Below are 23,416 nucleotides of genomic sequence, written 5' to 3' on the forward strand. Positions count from 1 at the left end.
TTCCAAATATTGAGCAGATGATGTAATACTGGAGAACTCCTACGTTGTACTAATTTTTCATCCCATTTATATAATATGTGTTCAGGTATCTTTTCCCCTATTTTATCTAGTTCTAATCTAGTCCAATCTGGCTTTTTCCTTGTTTGATAAAAATCTGATAGGTATCTTAATTGTGCGGCTCTATAATAATTTTTAAAGTTTGGCAGTTGTAAGCCTCCTTGTTTATACCATTGTGTTAATTTATCTAGTGCTATCCTCAGTTTCCCCCCCCATTTCCATAAAAATTTCCTTATTATTTTCTTCAACTCCTTGGAGAATTTCTCTGTCAAGTGTATTGGCAATGCCCGAAATAGGTATAATATCCTTGGGAAAATGTTCATTTTAATACAGTTTATCCTTCCTATTAGTGTTAATGGTAAATCTTTCCAATGCTCTAAATCGCCCTGTAATTTTTTCATTAGTGGATAATAATTGAGTTTATATAGATGGCCGAGATTTTTATTTATTTGTATACCTAGGTATCTTATTGCTTGCATTTGCCATCTGAATGGTGATTCCTTCTTAAATTTTGAGAAATCCGCATTATTCATTGGCATTGCTTCACTTTTATTTACGTTAATCTTGTAACCCGACACTTCTCCATATTCCTTCAATTTCTTATATAATTCTTTTATTGATAGTTCTGGTTCTGTTAAGTATACTATAACATCATCCACAAATAAACTGATTTTATATTCTTTGTCTTTTATTTTTATCCCTTTTATATTATTTTCTGTTCTTATCAATTCTGCTAGTGGTTCTATAGCTAACGCGAACAATAAGGGTGATAGTGGGCAACCCAGCCTTGTTGATCTGCTTAAGTTAAATTGCTTTGATATATATCCATTTACTGTCACTTTTGCCAATGGCCCCTTATATAATGCTTTAATCCAATTAATATACTTCTCTGGTAAACTGAATTTTTGCAATACTTTGAATAAATAATTCCATTCTACTCTGTCAAAGGCCTTCTCTGCGTCTAAAGCAATTGCTACTGTTGGCGCTTTACTCCCTTCTACTGCATGAATTAAGTTAATAAATTTACATATATTGTCTGTTGTCCGTCTTTTTTTAATAAATCCAGTTTGGTCTAGATTTACCATTTTAGGTACATAATCTGCTAATCTGTTTGCTAATAGTTTAGCTATTATCTGATAATCTGTGTTAAGTAATGATATTGGTCTATATGACGCTGGTGCGAGTGGATCTTTCCCTTCCTTTGGTATTACTGTAATTATTGCTGTTTTACATGAATCTGGTAAGCTTTGTGTTTTGTCAATCTGGTTGATTACTTCCAAGAGGGGAGGAATTAATAAATCTTTAAATGTTTTATAGAATTCTATTGGGAATCCATCCTCTCCTGATGTTTTATTATTTGGTAGTTTTTTTATTATCTCTTGTATTTCTACTATTTCAAATGGTTCTGTTAATTTATTTTGTTCCTCTATTTGTAATTTTGGTAGTTCAATTTTAGTTCCCCTAGTTCATAATATTTCTGTTTTGTCTTCATTATGTTCTTCTCCACCTTATATGTTTGTAGTGTTTCATATTTTATTTTTTTATCTGCCAATTCTCTTCTTTTAGTTGTATCTTCCTTCATTGCTAATTCTTTTTCTATATTTACTATTTCCCTTTCCAACTGCTCTGTTTCCTGATTATAGTCCTTCTTCATCTTGGTTACATAACTTATTATTTGCCCTCTAATGAACGCTTTCATTGCATCCCATAGTATAAACTTATCTTTCACTGATTCCGTATTTATTTCAAAGTACATTTTAATTTGTCTTTCAATTAATTCCCTAAAATCCTGCCTTTTAAGTAGCATGGAGTTTAATCTCCATCTATACATTCTTGGAGGGATGTCCTCTAACTCTATTGTCAATATCAAGGGTGAATGGTCCGATAATATTCTAGCTTTATATTCTGTTTTTATTACTCTATCTTGCATACGAGCTGATAACAGAAATAGGTCTATTCTTGAGTATGTTTTATGTCTACCCGAATAATATGAATATTCCTTTTCCTTTGGGTGTTGTTTCCTCCATATATCCAAAAGTTACACTTCTTGCATCGATTTAATTATAAATTTGGTTACTTTGTTCTTTCTGTTAATTTTTTTCCCAGTTTTATCCATATTTAAATCCAAATTAAGGTTGAAATCCCCTCCTATTAATATGTTCCCTTGCGTATCTGCTATCTTCAAAAAAATATCTTGCATAAACTTTTGATCTTCTTTGTTAGGTGAATATACATTGAGTAGATTCCAAAACTCTGAATATATCTGACATTTTATCATTACATATCTCCCTGCTGAATCTATTATTTCCTCTTCTATTTTAATTGGTACATTTTTACTGATTAATATAGCTACTCCTCTTGCTTTTGAATTATACGACGCTGCTGTTACATGTCCTACCCAATCTCTCTTTAATTTCTTGTGCTCCAATTCAGTTAAATGTGTTTCTTGCACACATGCTATATCAATTTTTTCTTTTTTCAGAAAATTTAGCAGTTTCTTCCTTTTGATTTGGTTATGTATTCCATTAATATTTAAAGTCATATAGTTCAACGTAGCCATTTCATACTTTGTTTATCTTCCCTTTCCATTTCTCCATCATCACCTTTCCTTCTTATCTATTTCTGCTTTCTTGTTTTGAACACTTTATAAGACAACATTTCTAAAACATCAAACATTTTCCTTGTTCTCCTATTTAAAACTTCTTTAACCCCATTCTCCCCTCCCCCTCCTGAGTTGCCCTTTATCCCTTGTCGGGCAACCACATCTCCCCTCTCCATTTGGATTTGCGAATTCACTCGCAAACGTCAACTGATTTTGCAGTGACCGTAACTCCTCCCCACCCAGCCCCCCCGGAAAAGATTTCAATTTTCATATATAACAACGGTCACTCTTTTAATTCCCTCCTATTCCCTCTATTCCTTTTCATTCCCTTATTAATTCTTATCTATACTCTATATATTTTCCTCTAAATACGGATACATTCATGTATACACATATATACATACACATCTGTATATATATATCTAAGATCCAGCTGCGCTGGGTGGTTCACGTCTCCAGAATGGAGGACCATCGCCTTCCCAAGATCCTGTTATATGGCGAGCTCTCCACTGGCCACCGTGACAGAGGTGCACCAAAGAAAAGGTACAAGGACTGCCTAAAGAAATCTCTTGGTGCCTGCCACATTGACCACCGCCAGTGGGTTGATATCGCCTCAAACCGTGCATCTTGGCGCCTCACAGTTTGGCGGGCAGCAACCTCCTTTGAAGAAGACCGCAGAGCCCACCTCACTGACAAAAGGCAAAGGAGGAAAAACCCAACACCCAACCCCAACCAACCAATTGTCCCCTGCAGCCGCTGCAACCGTGTCTGCCTGTCCCGCATCGGACTTGTCAGCCACAAACGAGCCTGCAGCTGACGTGGACTTTTACCCCCTCCATAAATCTTCGTCCGCGAAGCCAAGCCAAAGAAAAGAAGAAAGATATCCTTTTTTCCATAAGATCGTTTTTGCTGTATTGAACTCCTTCCTCTTCTTCAAGAGTTCAAAACTTATGTCTGGATAGAAAAAAATTTTTTGACCTTTGTATTCCAGTGGCTTTTTGTCTTCTCTTATTTTCTTCATTGCTTTCTCCGATATATTTTCTCTTGTTGTATATCTTAAGAATTTTACTAAAATGGATCTTGGTTTTTGCTGCGGTTGTGGTTTCGGGGCTAATGTTCTATGTTCCCTCTCTATTTCCATTTCTTCCTGTAATTCTGGTCTTCCTAGGACCCTGGGGATCCAATCTTTTATAAATTCTCTCATATTCTTGCCTTCTTCATCTTCCTTAAGGCCCACTATCTTTATATTATTTCTTCTATTATAGTTTTCCATTATATCTATCTTCTGAGCTAACAGCTCATGTGCCTCTTTATCTTTTTTATTAGATTCTTCAAATTTCTCTTTTAAGTCCTCTACTTTCATTTCTACAATTATTTCTCGTTTTTCCACATTATCCACTCTTTTTCCTATCTCTGATATGACCATTTCTATTTTATTCATTTTTTCTTCTGCACTCTTAATTCTTCTTTTTATCTCATTAAATTCTTGTAATTGCCATTCTTTCACTGATTCCATATATTCTTTAAAAAAAGATATCCATTGTCTTGCCTTTCTCTTCTTCTTCCATTTCTTTCTGTTCTTCTTCTTCTTCCTCTGGGTTGACCATCTGTTGTTTCCTTGTTTTCTTTTTACCCTCTTCTTTCTTGTTGTCGTTATTTTCTCTGTTCTGCACCTGTTGCTGTGTTGCAGGTGTCTCTCTCAGCTGTGGAGATCGACTCCGCAGCTGTTCCCCCCTTCCGTCAGTGTGTTTCTTTTCATGTGCACTTTTACTCGGCTCTTCGAGCCATTTTTTGTAGTTCCGAGCTCGGGACTTCCACTGACCTGAGGGAGCGGGCTTCTCTCTCCGCGGCGGGCCTCCTCTGACAGGTAAGGCCTTCACCTTCTTCTTCCGACATTCTTTCTTCTTCTCTTCTTCCTGTTGTTTTCAACTTTTCTCTCTTCGCTGCCATTTTCTTCTCACCTTTATTTTTACTTTGTTTTAATTTTTACTCTTGTACCTTTGTGTTTTGTGCGGTTTTTTTTAAACTTTTCCGGAGAGGGCTGGAATTCCCTGACCGGCCACTACTCCATCACATGACTCCCACCTCAGCACCATTGATGCCAGATGTCTGCAACCAGCTCTCTGAAAGTCTATAACTAGATATGACCAGATTCCTTTTATAGCCTTCAAAGCCTTTGACTTTTCAGTTAAGGCATCTTGGAAGACAGCAATATTCTCTTCAGTTTTCTAATCATGATTTCAGTTGTTACTTAGAGCAATGCCAAGGATTAGCAAATATTTCCTTATCTCCTATACAACATGTGAGAGATAATAGAATATAGGAAGTAAAGCTAGTATGAATGAAATAAGGAATAGACTAGATTAGAGGAAGTTAAGTCAGTGCTGAGTAGGGATGAATTCTGATAAGAGTGTGAGGAAGGGTTACGCAAGTATAATAGAATAAGGGTCTTATAGTGATAGAAAGAATTAGCAAGTTCTGCATATAGAATTAGTAAGTCCTGGGGGTTGAGATGTGTGAAGGACAAAGGCAGATTCATGAATAAGGACAATGACATGATGGGACCCAGACAGGATATCCCATGGTCTTTCAAGTTTACACTGCACATAGGCAGACAGAATTACCAAATGCCAAACCAATCCAGGAGGCAGAAGAATGTTAAGGGGGGGAGGGTACCTCTACACTGAAATGAACTGTATAAAAGTTGGGTGAGCCCCAGTATGTGTGTGTATTCCCAGGGTAAGGGGAAGCACCCAACTTTGAATTGTTGTACAATAAATGTTCTTTGTTCTCAATCTGTGAAGGTACTTCTGTTTTTCACACAACAGAAAGCAGATAAGCATGTGGCTCATTCGCCAAGACATACTTGAGGCCCTTTTATAGAAAAAAAGGCGAATGTAAAGACTTTACCTGCACTTACCTCCATAAAAGGTCCAAAGGCAGATGGACGGCTGGAATACACTCCAGCTTCCATCTGCCTAGTTGGGTACACTTTGAAATAGAGCTAAGTCGCTCCACCTCCTGAGTAAAAGGATTGCCGCTGAAAGCGGGTCCAAACAGGAAGGTAAGGTGACTGACCTTATACGACGCTGTCTCCCCGTTGCCCTGTCACAGAGTGGCTGGTGGAGCTGGCAGACTATGCTCTCTCATACTGCCCGCTCCCTCATGCCACCCCACCCCCACTCATGCTGCTCCCCGCCCCACTCCCTCACTCCGCCCGCTCCCTTAGACCGCTCCGCTCCCTAATGTCCACTCCCCCACTACATCACGCTGTCCATTCCCTGCTCCCTCACACCACTTGCTCCCCATTCCCCTGTTACCTCACACTCCACGCTCCCTCACGCTGCCTGCTTCCTCATACTGCTCCCTTGCATTACCTGTTCTCTCACGATGCCCGCTAACACCCACTTCCTCACGCCGTTCTTGCACCACCCGCTCCCTCACGCCACTCCCCTACTCCACTCCCTCACACCCGCTCCCACACACTGCTCTCCCCATCCTTCCCCCTTGCGCCACCCACCCCCTCACACTGTTCCCCCGCTGTCCCACACCTTCACACCAGCTGCTCCCTCGCACCACCCCTCTCCCTTGCTGCTCCCCTGCCCTGCTTCCTCACCCCGCCACCTCATGCCACTCCCCCGCCAGGCTCTCTCACATTGCCCGCTCCTGATGGGGCTGTAGCACAGACTAAGCTACACATCCTGCCCCCTTTTTCCCTGAGAAGCCGGCGCATAAAAGGTAAATTTGCCTCATTTTTAAACTTAAGCAGGTGATGAGCATAAAACCCCTTTTGGATGGGAATCCTTAAAAAAAGTTAAGACTAACATTTTCAACTCAGTTCCTTTGCTAGCTCATAATCAACCAAATGCTGCACTCCACTGTCAGACAATAGTGAACAAAATTCAGAATCAATATTTTTATTCTGCATGTATTACAAGCATTTTCCAGGCTGACCTTAGTTTTTGCTGGTGAAGGAGTGCAGGCCTTGAGGCTATTTACCCAAAAAATTTGGCCATAACAAAAGGTCTAGATTCATAGATTTAAACAGCATGGATCGAGGATCTACGGTCCAACTTTCTCATGGCATCCAAGGTGCTTTCCTGAGCATACTCCATTTGTTCCGTATCCATTTAAATCTTTCCTGTCCAAGTAGCTGTCCAAATGCCTTAAATGTTGTAATTGTAGCTACTTGTACAATTTTCTCTTGCAACTCATGCCAGAGGAAACTGCATGTTCTCTCCCCTCATTACAGCATTGTCTAACTCCAATGCTATCAGATCTGTTCACCTTCCACAAACTCATAGCTGAAGGGATGCTCACAATTGCTCTAGTTCACTTGTGAAAACTACATTTTCAATTCTTCCATATTTCACCAAATTTTGACAATTGTTAGAATTTTCATTATGTTGCGCATTTCCAAAATGGTAGGTGCTCCAACTAAGCCAGTCTGTGCCCTGGAGTGAATCTTTGTCAAAATTATTTATATTTCTCATAATGAGCACAAGCATTTGTTCTGTATGGTGAGAATTTGTGAAAATGAAAAATTCTCCCAAGTTCAAATTTGAAAACCTGTACTTTGGCCTTCACCTGGAATGGACCAAAAATATCAATTTTGGGAAAAAAGACCCTCATTTTCAATAATAGCACATCCAAATAAATATTTTAAAAAATACTTTCTTCTTGGTATGGTTCATATAATTTGCACAAGTAGAATTTATTCAAAATCAACAATCACCCTGATAGAGTCACAAGTACCAGAATTAAAACCTAATAATTACAAGGATTTGAGTGTGAAAGTATATAATTCAGGATTATGCACAAGCACAAAAAGATTCTCCAGAAAAGCAATGCAAAATTTCATACCAAGCAGGTACTGAAAATTAAGGAGCATTAAACCTTAAGACAACTGAACCACAAAACCATAGAACATTACAGCACAAAAACAGGTCATCCCACTGACCTACATCTGGACTGTATCACTCCATACCCCTCCCAATCATGTACCTGTCCAAATTCTTCTTAAATGTTAAAATTGAGCACTCATTCACCATGTCAGCTGGCAGCTTGTTCCACACTCCCACCACCCTCTGCTTTAAGAAGTTCCCCCTCACATTCCCCTTTCACCCTTAACCCATGTCCTCTAGTTTGTGTCTCACCTACCTTCAGTGGAAAAAGCCTGCTTGCATTTACTCTGTCTATCCCCAAAATAACTTTGTATACATCTCCCCTCATTCTTCTGCACTTCAGGGAATGCACATGAACTTCTTAAGTTTTCATTCCTTTGGCCAGAGTCTCAAAACACATAAACCTGTCCAAAATTCTTGCTTAACCACACAGAAAGGCTGAGGGGTCCAGCAACTGCAACAGCCCAAGCTTGATCCACATTTACGGTGCTATCTGTGGAGTTTAGACCACTCACGCTACGACTTTTAGGGTTTCCCTAAATATTCCATCCTCCTCCCACATCCCAAAGACATGGGTGGGAGGTTATATGGCTCATTGTGAATTACCAAGAGTGAAGATTGGTGGCAGGAGGAAGGGGTGGGGGGGGGGGGGGGGGGGTAGAATTGATGGACAGATGTGAAAGAATAGAGAAATATGTGAGGAAATGGGACTGCTCTGAAAGCGGGCATAAGAGGCCATCTAGCACATCCTCTTTTCCACAAGGAAATAAAAATGACAAAATTACATACATATGAATCATCACCAGAATTTTACAATTGCCTGAAAAAAATCAAGTAAATTATTCAACTTAGCAAATACAGAAATTAGTTTCTCAAGTCAGAAACATGATGACATGGGTGAGGAGAATTGAAGAGGGATGATGAAAATTTCAAAAAAATTTAAAACGGTGGTCACTACATTTTTACTAGAGGTAACGGTATAGCTTTGAAAACAATGAGTATTCTGATAGCTTCCAACCAAATCCTGAAAAAAGATGAAAGAACTCTCTTATGGACTTCAAGAGAGCTGAGTCACAGTTCAATTGACAGAATATGATCCATAAACTGTGTTTTTCTCACACACACACACACACTTTTAAATTTAGACATACAGCAAAATAACAAGCCCTTTTGACCAGAGTCCATGCTGCCCAATTACAGTACACCCAATCGCCCTACAACCTCCTTTTGGAGAGTGAGAGGAAACCAGAGCCCCCAGGGAAAACCCATGCAGACAAACTGTACAAACTCCTTACAGAGAGCACGGGTTTCGAACCCTGGTCATAGGCACTGTAACAGCATTGCGCTAACCGCTATGCTAACTGTGCCACCCAATTTGGCAAACAGTTGAGACCCACCAGCCTGTGCTCCTCCTGTTCCCCAACTCTTTTATTCAGGTATCCGCCTGGTTCTTGCTATTCCAGGTGGATTTTTTCTGCCCAAAACATTGACCGTCTATTGCTTTCTATGGATGCTGCTTACACACTGTGTGTGTATTGCTCCAGTATTCCAACATCAGCAGACTTTTGTTTATCACCCCCTTTCAGATAACCAGTGACAAGTCACTCTGAGTCAATAGTATGGGTAATTTCATACTAATAGCCTTTGATCTTTGGAATGTAAATCAGATCATCTTTGATGAACTTCTGCAATGAGTGGAGAAAGAACTTTTACACCATTGGCCCGAGATAAATTTAAAAGCAAGTCTGAGAGGTGAATGGTGACGCCCTCGCGAAGGCAACCATGCTCGCCCACCCATACACCTACCTGCATATGGCGCTCTCCGTCGATGCCTCTGCCACAGCCGTCGGTGCCATCCTGGAGCAGCAGGTGAATAGACAAGGGAAGCCGTTGGCATTCTTCAGCCGGCTTCTCCACCCACCAGAGCGCAAGTATAGCGCTTTTGACCGTGAGTTACTGGGCATGTACTTGGCGGTGCGGCATTTCCGTAATTTCTTGGAGGGGAGGACTTTTACCATTTTCACTGACCACAAACCCCTCACCCAGGCACTCGCGATGGCGAAGGACCCCTGGACGGCCCACCAGCAGTGTCACCTCTCTTTCGTGTCGGAGTTTACCACCGACATTCGGCACAAGGCGGGGAAGAACAACATGGTCACCAATGCACTTTCGCAACCGGCCATCTGCACTCTGACGCCCGGCCTCGACTTCGACCAGCTCGCCCAGGACCAGAAGTCTGACGAGGAGACGCGAGCCTTCAGGACTGCCATCATGGGGCTGCGGTTCCGAAACCTCCCGACTCTGAGCGGCGGAAGTACCGTCCTGTGCGATATCTCCATGGGCACCCTGCGGCCAATGGTTCCCCAGCAGTGGCGCAGGCAAGTCTTCCATCACAACCACGACCTTTCGCACCTGTCCATCAGGTCCACGGTTCGGATGGTGGCAGACCGGTTTGTCAGGGACGGACTGCGGAAGCAGATCACGGGCTGGGCCAGAACATGAACCCATTGCCAAATGTTCAAGGTACACAGGCAAACGAGGGCGCCCGTGCAAGAGTTCGAGCATGTCCGGAACAGTTCAGCCACATTCACGTGGACATAGTTGGGCCCTTCCCCATTTCCCGGGGCAACCGTTACCTATTCACGATGGTGGACCGCACCACTCGTCGGCCCGAGGTGATCCCAATGCCGGACACCTCCACGGACTCCTGCTCCCAAGCGCTGTTGTACTGTTGGGTCGCCCGGTTCAGCGTTCCGAATCACCTCACCAGCGATCGGGACACCCAGTTCACCTTTGCGCTCTGGGCACAGCTCGCCAAGAGGTTGGGGATCGAGCTACACCGCACCACGGCCTATCACCTGCAGGCCAATGGGCTAGTCAAGTGTCTGCACTGCCACCTTAAGTCGGCACTTATGGCCCGCCTCACTGGTCCCGACTGGGTGGACGAACTGCCTTGGGTGCTCCTGGGCATCCGCTCCACACCCAAGGAGGATCTGCAGGCGTCATCAGCTGAGCTGGTCTACGGCGCACTGCTGGCACTTCCTGGTGAGTTCATCAACGCGCCTCACAACCCCCAGCAGTCGCCACACGAGCTGCTTCCCCACCTCCGGGCCCGCTTGAACTCCTTCGCACCCCCACCGCCGCCCAGACATGGCACACGGCCATCTCACGTCCCCACCGAGCTGCTTTCCACAGAGTATGTTTTTATTCGGCGCGGCCCGCCCACGGCACCTCTGTAGAGGCCTTACAAGGTTGTCCAGTGTTCAGGGTCTACGTTCACACTGGACATCAGTGGCAGGCACGAACTGTTTACTGTAAATAGGCTGAAGCCAGTGAACCTTGACCCCACCGAACCAGTGATTGTGGCCCAGCCCAAGAAGCGAGGCCGTCCAGCTAAAAAGGCTATTGGTGCCGGTTCTGGGGAGGGGGGGGGGGCTGTGTGGCATGCAAACCGGCCCCACTTGTAATCCACGCAGCGGGGCAGCCGGCCAAAATGGCGCTGTCGGGGGGGTTTCCCCTTCTTCTCAGAACTGGGCTCAGAAGCCCGCGCTGGGGGACCACATGACACCCAGGTGATGTCAGCGCCCTCCAGCGTGGTTCTCAGCCGGTTCCAGGCTGGGAGTACAAGTCCAGACCAGCAGCCTAGAATAAATCAGTTCTGCACACTGAGCTCAACCCGTCTTGTTGTGTGTTCTTTCAGTAGCAGTGTAGCTACCGCTACAGTATGTGAATGGAAAGAAAAATTTTGAAAACCACTGGCCTCGATGGAAGATGAGATGTGTCAACTCAGAATAGAGAATTAAAGTGTCATGGAACAGGAGGCTCACATAGATTTTTGTCTTGCACCTCACTCCCCACATTAACTGCACCCCCCACCCTCTGCTTTCAAAAGTGTAAACCCTTCATTCTTCCATCTCTGAGGAAGGGTCCCTAGCTCAAGACATTAATGGATTTGTCCTTCCACAGACAGTGCTTGACTGGCTAAGTTCTTCATGCATTTGATTTTGTGTCATCTGCATTTTTATTTTCCATCTCACCACCAATTTTTCACCCGTTGCTAACAGCCAGAAGCAGACTTGGCCACAGATGTGTAATGTGAAGAGTCAATTTTACCTTTCATGTCATCTACTTTCTTCCCTCCATACCTACCCCCCCCACCCCCAAAAGTCTTAGCCCAATTTTAAAAAAACCCTTGGATACCACTCCTGTACCTGCTAAGATTCTTCTAGTGTCCGATGCAGAAGCAAAATAGCAGAACCTGAAATTTCAGTTACCTGAAATATAAAAGGAATACTTTACAGATCAGGCAATATCTGTGGAGAAACAAAAAGATCGAAGACCTTTCATTAGATCCAATACAAGAACATGAACTCCTTTTTTGTTACCCCCGAGACACTACCTGACCTGCTAAGTATTTCCCATCATTTCAAATTTGTTACAGTACTTCTCACGCAAGCAGAACAGAACGCGCAAGAGTAGCACAGCAGTTAACACTGCTGCCTCACAATATCCCAGGGACCAATTTGATCTTGGCTGAGTGGTGTTGGTGTTCAGCTTTCATGTTCCTCTCTCCTGCTCCCTTGTAACCCCCCCACCACCCCAATTGCAGAGTGGGTTTCCTTTGAATGTTTCAGTTACTGCCAACATTCTTGCAAGTTAAATGGTTACTGTAAATTACCACAGTGGAGATTAATAGCAAAAAAAATTGAAGGGGAATTGATAGGCATGTGCAAAAGAAAACAAGTTGCAGGGAAGGGAAATAAGGCAGAGGGGTAGGAGAAGAAAAATAGGATGATTGGTATTAGTCCTCTTGGACCCAGTAAGGACCTGATGGCCTCTACCTGGGTTGTTATAAGTGTGTTTGTTCAATGAGACCTCCCAGACCCTTCCTCCCTCCTAGATGACTCACGTTTAAAATCCAAAAACTTTTATATCACTTAAACTAATTCTGCGTTTACTTTTACTTAATCTTTCCTTCTGTACAATATCAACACATCACCTTGATTACTTGGTTTATAAAACTATGCATTGATTCATGAGCTCATCATCAGGAGAAAAAAAAATTGGAAGAAAAGCATTTTCCACATTTTCCTCTATGATTCTTGGCGGGGTGGGAAAGGGGAAAAGGAGAGGGAAGGAGGATTTTTTTTAATATAAAAGAAACACTCCTTTACCCAATAGCAATAAACTACAGGAGGCGTCTGCTGCACACAAAAACAGGAATCACCTTCACCAGTAAATCCCTACCCTTCAAGGAGTAAGTCCAATGTGTGACATAAATGTGGGCTATTGATTCACTTTGACATCACACAAGTGATGAAAAGAAATTGGCAGCTGAACAACACAAATTACAAATTCTGCTACTAAAAATACTTACAACAATGTACATTTAACAAATTTGATAGAAAGTTAAAAAGGCAAAAATTTGAATTCAAAGTCAGAATTGCCCTCTGCACACAGTCCATTTGAGTCAATCGGGAGGTCACATTTATTGGAGCAACACCGTCAAAATTGATATTCAGCTTCAGAGACTCAGAAATTAACATATCTTCAGATATCCAGTCAACTCTGCTCACAAAGTCAAAACATGAGCAGTCAACTACAAGGAAATTCATACCCATTTTCAAGGACCAAATTCTATTTTGCTCAATCATATTAATTCTTTATATTCCTGTCCCAGGCAAAATTCAATGTAAAATCCTGATCTAAGCAGACTCTTTCATTGTACTCCAGCCCTTCTGCCTTCCAAATGAACATTATCACCAATTTACTGACATAAGCAAATACATTGCAAGTTTTATTGCTTCTACGTCAATAGTTGTAGATATTGCCTGCAAAACAATTTCCACTTTGGTCTTCATGACCGTGTATCTATTTTTCACCAAAGCTATCCATGTACTCCATGTCAGTTCAAGGATAAAAAGCAAGAACTCAAGTCTCCAATTCTCACTTGCTATTTGAAATTACCTCTAATGTAGCTTTTACATGACAGCATAACTGTGAAAGGAAGCTCTTTGTAATAAAAATGATAAAGATCCAAAATAATAGATTTTGGTAGAATATTGTTGTTCGTCACTTGTTCTCAAGAAAGACCATAATACATAGTCTTTAGTTTCACTATGTGTACAAAGGTGTTTGATTGGACCAAGCTGGGCTCAAAAGTTCCCTTTACATAGGTTGACAGAGATGCTTCTTGATTTGAGATACTTTAAAAAAAATATTTTTATTGAGTTCAATACAAAAATCTCATATACATGTTGCATTACTATAACAAAAAACATAATATTTACATATTATATAACTGGTAAAAATACACTAATTAACAATTTCCAATTTTTGTTATTAATTATTAATATCGTTCAAATTAAAGAAAATGAAAATCACATAAAAAGCAATGTGCTCATAACTTAATATAGTATCAAATAATGTTTTAGTTTAAGACCATCATATATAAATGCTAAGTAATAAACTTAATTTTTTAAAAAACAAGAAAAAGAACAAAACTAATGCTAATCTTACCCTTCCCTCTAATCAAGGTTACATCTAAAAATAAACACAAGAAAAAAAAGGAACAACAAAACTGGATCGTATCGCTACCTCCAGAAGCCAGATGGAGCATTGCCGGAGCAGCCATCCCACCTAAAACTGCCAGCCATGATAATATTTTATGAATGGACTCCAGATCTTTTCAAACTTGAACTTTCTATCTTTGACATTGTATCTAATTTTTTTCCAAACTTAAAATATGCCATTACGTCATGTAGCCACTGTCAATGAGTTGGTGGAAGTTCATCTTTCCACTTCATTAAAACCCCTCATCTGACTATCAGCACACTCAAAGCTGAAACCTTCTCTTGAGATACTGACAAAGGTATAGTCGGATCGCGAATGAAGCCAAACAAGGCAATTAAAGGGCATGGATCTATTTTAGTCTTGAAAATCATTGATAAGGATTGAAAAATATTCTCCCAAAAGCTTCCCAATTTGGAACATTCCCAAAACATGTGAATTAATGAGGCCTCTAAAATTTTACACCTTTTACAATGAATCAACATCTGCATAAAAATGACATAATTTAAGTTTAGACATATGCATTCTGTGTACCACTTTAAATTGTAATAAACAATATCTAGCACAAAATGACGAATCATGATGGAATACCAGTCCTCATCCGAGAATGTTATATTAAGATCCCATTCCCAGTTCTTTTTAATCTTAACCATTGAGGTTGGTCTTAAATCCAATAAATTATTGTAAATACATGATATTAACCCACTGTGAATGAACTGCAAATCAAATAATAAGTTAACAATATTTGAATCTGCAATTCGAGGAAAGTCTTTTAGCTTAAATTGGACAAAATATCTAACTTGCAATATGTTAAAAAAAAGTTTAATGGGAAGCTTTCAACTGATAATTGTTGAAAAGATGCAAAATTCTTACAATTAAATAAATCTTTGTAACTTTTCTTTGGCTTGGCTTCGCGGACGAAGATTTATGGAGGGGGTAAATGTCCACGTCAGCTGCAGGCTCGTTTGTGGCTGACAAGTCCGATGCGGGACAGGCAGACACGGTTGCAGCGGTTGCAGGGGAAAATTGGTTGGTTGGGGTTGGGTGTTGGGTTTTTCCTCCTTTGTCTTTTGTCAGTGAGGTGGGCTCTGCGGTCTTCTTCAAAGGAGGTTGCTGCCCGCCGAACTGTGAGGCGCCAAGATGTACGGTTTGAGGCGATATCAGCCCACTGGCAGTGGTCAATGTGGCAGGCACCAAGAGATTTCTTTAGGCAGTCCTTGTACCTCTTCTTTGGTGCACCTCTGTCACGGTGGCCAGTGGAGAGCTCGCCATATAACACGATTGTAACTTTTAATACCTGCTCTATACCATTCCTTAAAACCTGCATCCAGAACAGAAGGTGGAAAGAAATGCTAATCTAGAATGGGACTCACCAGGGAAAAACTATTACAACCAAAACATTTTCTAAATTGATTCTATACTCTTAGCCTATTCCTCATTATCTGATTATGAGTCAGTTTAGAAAATGATAGAGGTAACAGAAAAATTAAAAGAACCAACTATTATGTTTTTCTAGAAAAATTCAGTTCCATTTCTATCCAAAGGGCAGCAACTCATTAGTTAATAAAATCAAAAGTTCTGAAGTGAAAGTCCTCCATTCCTTACCCTTTTCTGAAGATGGGTTTTATTTGTTCGTAGTTGTTTTCCCTGCCATATACAAGAAAAAAATAATCCAATCTAATGAATCGAAACACGATTTGTGAATAAAAATTGGTAAAACTTGAAAGAGATATAGAAATTTAGGTAAAATATTCATTTTAATCGCATTAATGCATCCAAACAGTGTAATCAAAAGTGGAGACCATCCAGATAGTGACACTTTAATCTGATTAAATAATGCTACTGTAACAATATTAATATTTGGGGAGAATTTATAAAATTTAGAGTAGGACACATACATACACACATTTTAAAACTGATCTTATTTGAAAGACTGAAGAATTCACATTGTAAGATCTCTGGAGAATGTAAGCACCTTTCACAAGTAGATGTTAATTGAACTGAGTCATAAAATGCTTGACCATTGTCTTGCTGGAGTCATGCTGTCTATCAGTACCCTTTCTGCAAAGTGTTCATGGAAAGGTCACTCCTGGATTTTGTTTATCTAACAACAGATGGGAGCAGAAGAACTCCTGTTGTTTTGCTCAGGAAGGTGGGAGTTTTGCAAGACATGAGTCACATGCTCTCTTTGGAGTTTCAGTCAGAAGAGAGAGAGAGAGTTGAGTTAACAACTCAGTCAGTCAGTCAGTCAGTGTGTGGGACACTGACAAGTAACTAAAAAGTGCAATCCAGGGAAAATTGTTTGAAACTGATGAAAGCAAGTTCCAGAGCAGTAGATGGCTGGAAGTGCTATCTGTCTGATGTTTCTCTTGAAATAGAGGAAGGAATGAAACTCTGTGGTAGCTTGAAGAAAGAGGTTACTATCAAGAAGACCCTGATGGGGCAAGTTTCATCAGCAAGACCCTGAGGTGACTAGTGGTGGTACCTCAATTGTGGAAATCCTGGAGCAACAAATATCTCTCTCTGCAAACCCTACAAGAACCTTCCCAAGCTTGCCTGGTGTTAAATTCTGTGGACAGTATGGTGATTGCCTGCAACCAGAGAACTTGGAAGAAGAAGTGAGATTGGACTGTGAACCAAAGAACTTTTCTTGAATTTGCGCTTAAAATTAGAAGGGGGTTAAAATTAGAAGGGGGTTAATTTGGGTTAATTAAGTATAGAGTTAAGTTAATGTTTGATTCTATTTTCATGTTTGAAGTTGATTAAAAATAACTTTTGTTTTGAAAACCACTTGTATTGGTGAATGTCTGTTGCTGCTGGGTCTTGGTGTCCTTTGGGCTCTTAACACTGCAAAATGTTCTTTCATAAACTTTTTAATGAGTTTTTGTAATTATAATTCCTAAATATTGTATTTGAGTTTCTCTTCAGATTTCAGGTTTATTGTCAGAGTACATAATGACATCATATACAACCCTGAGATTCTTTTCCCTGCAGGCAATTACCACTTATTGATAATGCAAAAATAATGATCTTCTTTCATCAGAATTATATATCTTCTTCGAAGGACCAGGGTGATGCTCACCACACAATCCTTTAATTTGATGAGAGTAAACCCCTGGTATGTGGAATTCAAGCATCCGGCAGCCTCAAGCAACTGGCAAAAAAAAAATCAAGGAAAATACATTTTAAAAATTTAAATAAATAAGAATAAAATAATGTAAAAATACCCAGGTTTAAAATTGTAAAAGTAAATGATCTCTGAAGTAACACATAAACCTTTGGTGAAGATGGGAGCAAATATCCAGCCAGCAGAGTGCCTTGGTCGTGCTTTGCTCGTAGCAGCTGTTTGAATAAAGTTGTTGGGGTGACTCTGTTAAAGTGTCTCGTCATAGAATAAGTTAATAAAATTATGATTGAGTGGTGGCACACATCCTCATGGCAAGCCGGATCCGCTTATATCGCCACGTGGCGGGGCAGCCATGGGGAAATGGCATCGTCAAAGGTTTCTCTCTGACTCCAGCATCCCTTCCAGCGCACACCCTGGGCAGCAATTATGATGTCACAGTGTACCAGGTAACTGAGCTCATGCTGCCCTTAAAGGGGCACGCTAAATCTGAATAAAAACTGTCATTAACAACCCTCAACATGGTGGCTGTGTTTCTTCCACTGCTCACACCCCCACAGTGGTGACCCCCGACGACCCCAGACGTTTTTCTGGAATCAAAACACCATGGATTCAGCAGAGGTTAACGCTGTCTCCATCAAGCTTCCCCATTTTTGGACCCACTGACCGAGAATGTTGTTCGGGCAGGCGGAAGCACAATTTCAACTCCACAACATCTCCTCAGACGCCACGATGTTCTATCATGTTGTGAGCGCTCTGGACCAAGATACGGCAGCGAGGGTAGACAACATCACCCACCACCCCCCGGCTACAGGCAAGTACACAGCTCTCAAAGACCTGCTGCTTGGAACTTTCGGGCTAACTTTCCATCAACGAGCTTCCAGGCTTCTTCACCTGGATGGGCTTGGGGACCGTAGTCCGTCGGCGCTGATGGATGAAATGCTGGCCCTGGCAAAAGACCACAAGCCTGGTTTTCTCTTCTGCCAGATATTCCTGGAAAAGATGCCAGAGGACATCCAGCTGCTCCTCACAGATGAAAACTTCTCAAACCCAAGGAGAGCAGCAGCCACCGTGCGGATACCCTCTGGTGCACGAAGAGGGAGAACGAGGCAGCCCTCAACCAGGAGGCACGACCAGGAGCTAGCCGACCGCAAGCCGTTCCCAAGACCAAGCCAGAGGAGGGCCAGTAAACCTGGTGTTTCTACCACCAGTGCTGGGGAGCGCAAGCCCGTAAGTGCCGCCAGCCCTGCGGGTTTCAGGGAAACGACCAGGCCAGCCGCCGTTGATGGCTGCGACGGCTGGCCACACAATCAGCCTCCTTCACGTGACAGACAGATCCACCGGCTGCCGATTCCTGGTGGACACGGGCTGAGCTCAGCGTCCTTTCCCCCACAGCATTAGAGACGCACCCGATCTCAAAGTCCAACCCTGTGGGCGGCCAACGGCTCCACTATCAGGACCTACGGCACCAGCAGGGCACAGATCCAGATCAGGAAGAAGTTCCACTGGAGGTTCATCCTAGCCTCCATGGGCACCGAAGGGGCCGACTTCCTTAAAGTTCACGACCTACTGGTTGACTTGAAGGGCAAAAGGCTGGTCAATGCCCGAACATTCCACTCGACCCAACTGGAGACAGCAGAAGCCCGTAGGCCCGAAATCGCCGCCGTAGCCAGGGACGAGTTCGACAAGAACCTCCACGAATTCCCTGCCATTTTAGAGCCACGGTTCAACGCTGCCCTGCCCCAACATGGGGTCTTCCACCACATCGCCACACAGGGGCCCCCGCTGCATGATAGACCCAGATGGCTGCCACCCAAGAATCTCCAGCAGGCAAAGGAGGAGTTCTCCAGGCTCCAAAAACTGGGAATCGTCTGGCGCTCGGACAGTGCCCGGGCATCGCCGCTCATTATGGTCCCGAAATTGTCCAGGGGCTGGAGACCGTGTGGTGGCTACCGTCGGTTGAACGACGCCACCACCCCCGACAGGTTTCCAGTGCCCCACATACAGGACTTCTCCGCCAACCTCCACGGCGCACGGATCTTCTCCAAAGTGGGCCTCATGCAAGGATACCATCAGATCCCGGTACATCCAGACGACATGGGTAAGATGGCCATTATCACCCTTTGGCCTCCAAATTCCTGCATATGCCCTTCGGCTAAAAAAAAAGGCAGCCCAAATGCGACTCATGGACATGGTTAGAAAAGACCTGGACTTTGTGTTCATTTACCTGGACGATATTCTCATTGCCAATCACAACCGCGACGAACACAAAGCCCACCTCTGCACACTCTTTGCCCGACTTTGGCCTCACGGTCAACGTGGCCAAATGCCAGTTCGGCAAGGAGTCCTCCAGTTCCTGGGGCACACCATTTCAGCGGCTGGGGCCGCACCGACGCCGGAGAAGGTACCGGCTGTTCAACGATTCCCCAAATCCTCCACCCTAAAAGGCCTCCAAGAGTTCGCAGGGATGGTGAACTTTTACCATCGTTTCATCCCCGGAGTCGCACGCACCATGCCCCCATTGTTCGCGCTCATGGCCACCAAAGAAAATACTTTATTGTGGTCAGAGGAGGCGGACAGGGCCTTCATCGCGACAAAGGAGGCTCTAGCCAGTGCCACGCTGCTGGTGCACCCGCGGCCGGAGGCACACACTGCGTTTTCCGTGGACGCCTCAGCTACGGCAGTAAGTGGGGGGGGGGTGTTCTTCAACAGTGGCTCGATGGACAATGGCACACGCTGACCTTTTTCAGCAAGCAGCTGTGCCTGCCGGAGCTCAAATACAGCGCTTTCGACTGGGAGCTCCTGGCGCTGTATTTAGCCATCCGCCATTTCCACTACTTCCTCGAGGGCAGGCCATTCACAGCCTTCATGGATCACAAGCCCTTCACTCAAGCACTGGCAATGGCCAAGAATCCGTGGTCCACCAGACAGCAGTACCACCTCTCGTACGTCTCTGAGTTCACGACAGATTTCCAACACAGGGCCGACAAGGAAAATGTAGTGGCAGATGCACTTTCCCGTCCAGCCATCAACACTTTCGCGCCTGGCCTGGATTACGAGCAACGGGGACCGCCATCTCGGGCCTCAAACTCAAGAATGTCCGGTTGCCCAGTAACCCAGACACATTGCTTTGCGACGTCTCAACAGGCCCAGTGGTCCCGCAGCACTGGAGGGCTGATCCATGACCCAGCAGTAAAGACAAGCGTGCAGATGGTCGTGGAGCGGTTTGTGTGGCCCAGGCTGAAGAAGGAGGTGGTGGAACTGGCCAGGAACTGTACCAGGTTCCAGATCTCCAAGGTCCAGCGACACACGTAAGCCCCCATCCAGAACTTCGACCCAGCGGTTCACAGATTCCAGCACATCCACATTGATGTCGTCGGGCCCCTGCCGGTGTCCAAGGAGGCTCGTTACCTCCTCAAGGTGGTGGATCGGGCCACAAGGTGGCCAGAGGCTGTCCCAATTAAGGAGGCATGCACGAGGACTCTGGTCAGCCAATGGATCGCCCGTTTCGGAGTCCCGGCGCACATCACTAGCGACAGAGGGGCGCAGTTCATGTCTGCCTTGTGGACTCAGATGGTGAAGCTCCTGGGGGTCAAGCTCCACCACACCACAGCATACCACCCGCAGTCCAACGGGTTGTTGGAGAAGTTCCACAGGCACCTGAAGGCATCGCTTATGGCCAGGCTCTGTGGACCAGACAGGGTGGATGAACTACCCTGGGTGCTCCTCGGGATTAGGACGGCACCCAAGGAGGACCTGCAGGCTTCAGCAGTGGAGATGGTCTATGGCGCACCACATTCCCTGCCGGGTGAGTTTTTCGGCCCAGACCCTAACACCACGACCACCGACAAAAACCTGCTGGTGGACCTACACAGGTGACTGGCTTCCCTAGCTCCCCCACCCCCAGCACGCCATGGCACCCGGCCGTTTCATCTCCCCAAAGAGCTGGACTCGGCCCAGTTTGTTTTCGTGCGGAGGAGACCACAAGGTGCATTGCTACAGCGACCATATGAGGGGCCATACAAAGTCTTGCACCGGTCCAGCAGAACCTTCACCCTGGACATTGGGGGGGAGGGGTGGGGGAGAGAGGAACTTTTTTTTTTAAACAGTGGACCGCTGAAGGCGGCCCATCTGGACTTATCACAGCCGGCGCAGACAGCTACGCCCAAGCGCTGGGGCCGGCCGCCAAAGCGACAGGACACATAGCCGGTTCTAGGAAAGTTGTGTGGCAGCGCACATCCTCATGGCGAACCGGCCTTGGTTGTATCACCACGTGGCGGGGCAGCCATGGGGAAATGGCGTCGTCAGAGGTTTCTCTCTGACTCCAGCATCCCTTCCAGCATGCACCCTGAGCAGCGATTATGTCGGCACAATGCACCAGGTGACTGAGCTCATCCTGCCCTTATAGGGGCGTGCTGAATGTGAATAAAAACTGTTGCTAACAACCCTCAACGTGGTGGCTGTGTTTCTTCCACTGCTCACACCGCCACAATGAAACATATCTTAAAAGGGTAAGATTGTGAAGTTTAGCTATTAGGCCACATTTCACAAACAAACCTCATTTGCCATGCGAGAGCTATGCAAGAGTAGAGTCCATGTCTGCAGTTGGCCTTGCAGAGACAATGGGAAGTGCTTGTGAGAGTTTTACAAGTAGGTGTTAATGGACCAGTATGTTTGAACAGTGTCCAGGCTCAAGAACTGAGAAATCTTTTGCTCCTAGAGTGGTGCCAGAGTTTTAAACTTCTGGTTAAAGTTTGTTGTCCTAGGAGGGGCCATGTGGTTTTGGCAAAGAGAGTGAAAACATCCATTTTTGTGGGCAGAGAGAGAGACAGAGAATTCTGCAGCAGTTTGTGGTGAAGGCTGCAAGACACCATTTCAAGATAGGTTTTGAGTTATGAGTTTAGCCTATTCTAAATCTCTGTAGTTAATTTCAGAGGTTGTGGCTGGTTATTATGCTTCTCCTGAAAAAGAACTCCTTGTAGTAACCTGGAAGAGGTTATCTTTGGGAAAAACCCAGGAGGGGGCAAGTTTCTTCGATAAGACACTTCAGTTGCTGATTGAAGGATATCAGTTTGTGTGTCCAACGAACAACGAATATCGCACTGAAACCAACAAAGAACTTCTTGAGTGGTAAGAATTTGAAGACCATAAATGTTAAATTCTGTGCTCAGTATGGAAGACTGCCTGATACCAGTGAAGTTGGAGAAATGAAAAGTGAATGATTGGACAGTGAAACAAAGAATTTTCCTGAACACATGAATATTACATACATGTGCACTTAGAATTAGTTACGTTGATAGTTTCTGTTGCTGCTGGTTTTTGAGTCCTTTGGGATCATGACAGACTCCTTATCCCCGTTAAGTAAGAGTCACCCCAGTCAGAGGCTTTATCTGTAAATTTGGAGGACAGGGGCTAATTATCTATAATGTTATTCTTTGTCTTTCGGGTGGCTCTGTGGAGGGGGAGGAACCTCCAGATGCAGCGACGGTTAAATGATTTCAAAGAATGTGACTGAAAATAAAGTACAGTACAATGCTTTAAGGTTTATGTATTCATGCAAGTGAAGTTTGTTTCATTGTATGTACAGTACAGTATTTTCGTCTTTTAAACTGTTTATTCTTAATCCAGGTGTATTAGTTAGGTATTGTAATGTCAGTTTAGTTGTAACTGAATTTTAACTAGAGTTAAAATTCCTTTGTAAGGGGAAAGTGTGACAGATTATGTTATATTTTATATTGTTTTAAAGGAAATAAAATGTGACAGGATTTTAGTTTCAATTCAACAGTTCAGCAGCAACAGCAGCAGCTGGGACTGGAACAGGACAAGCTGGAAAGCTTGTGGAAAAACCCCATTTGGAAGACAGTTTGAGTTCTTAGTTTAGCCTGGTCAAAGCCCTTGTGGTTCATGCAAGAGGAGAGGACTGGCTGCATAATGTTTCACTTGGAATAAGGGAAACAAAAAAGAACTCTGTGGTGACCTGAAAGAAAGAGGTTATCATCTGGAAAGCCCTGATGGGGCAAGTTTCTTCGGCAAGACACTGAAGTAATCAGTTGTGGGTGTCCGACGAGCAACAAGCCTTTCTCTGAAAACCGATAAGAACCTTCCTGTGTGGTAACCAAAGCACCAAAGCCTGGTGAACTTTATAAATGTTAAGTTCTG

The 23,416-nt window shown here is 43.7% G+C and overlaps 1 protein-coding gene across 5 annotated transcripts in view; it reads right to left on the reverse strand.

Moving 5' to 3' along the window:
- Positions 1–23,416, reverse strand: part of ikzf4 (IKAROS family zinc finger 4) — a 145,858-nt gene that overhangs the window by 97,427 nt on the left and 25,015 nt on the right. The window contains exons 1-2 of one of the 5 annotated variants that reach the window (XM_069905499.1): positions 15,739–15,760; positions 11,775–11,837 (exon numbers count right to left, since the gene is read on the reverse strand). The exons of 3 other annotated variants lie outside the window; for them this stretch is intronic. The gene's annotated coding sequence lies outside the window, so the exon portion shown is untranslated. Of the gene's footprint in view, positions 1–11,774; positions 11,838–15,738; positions 15,761–23,416 lie in introns of those variants that run through there. One more of the 5 variants, XM_069905500.1, reaches the window with a different exon arrangement.

This window comes from Narcine bancroftii, chromosome 12, assembly GCF_036971445.1.
Source record: "Narcine bancroftii isolate sNarBan1 chromosome 12, sNarBan1.hap1, whole genome shotgun sequence".
NCBI classification, from domain to species: domain Eukaryota; kingdom Metazoa; phylum Chordata; class Chondrichthyes; order Torpediniformes; family Narcinidae; genus Narcine; species Narcine bancroftii.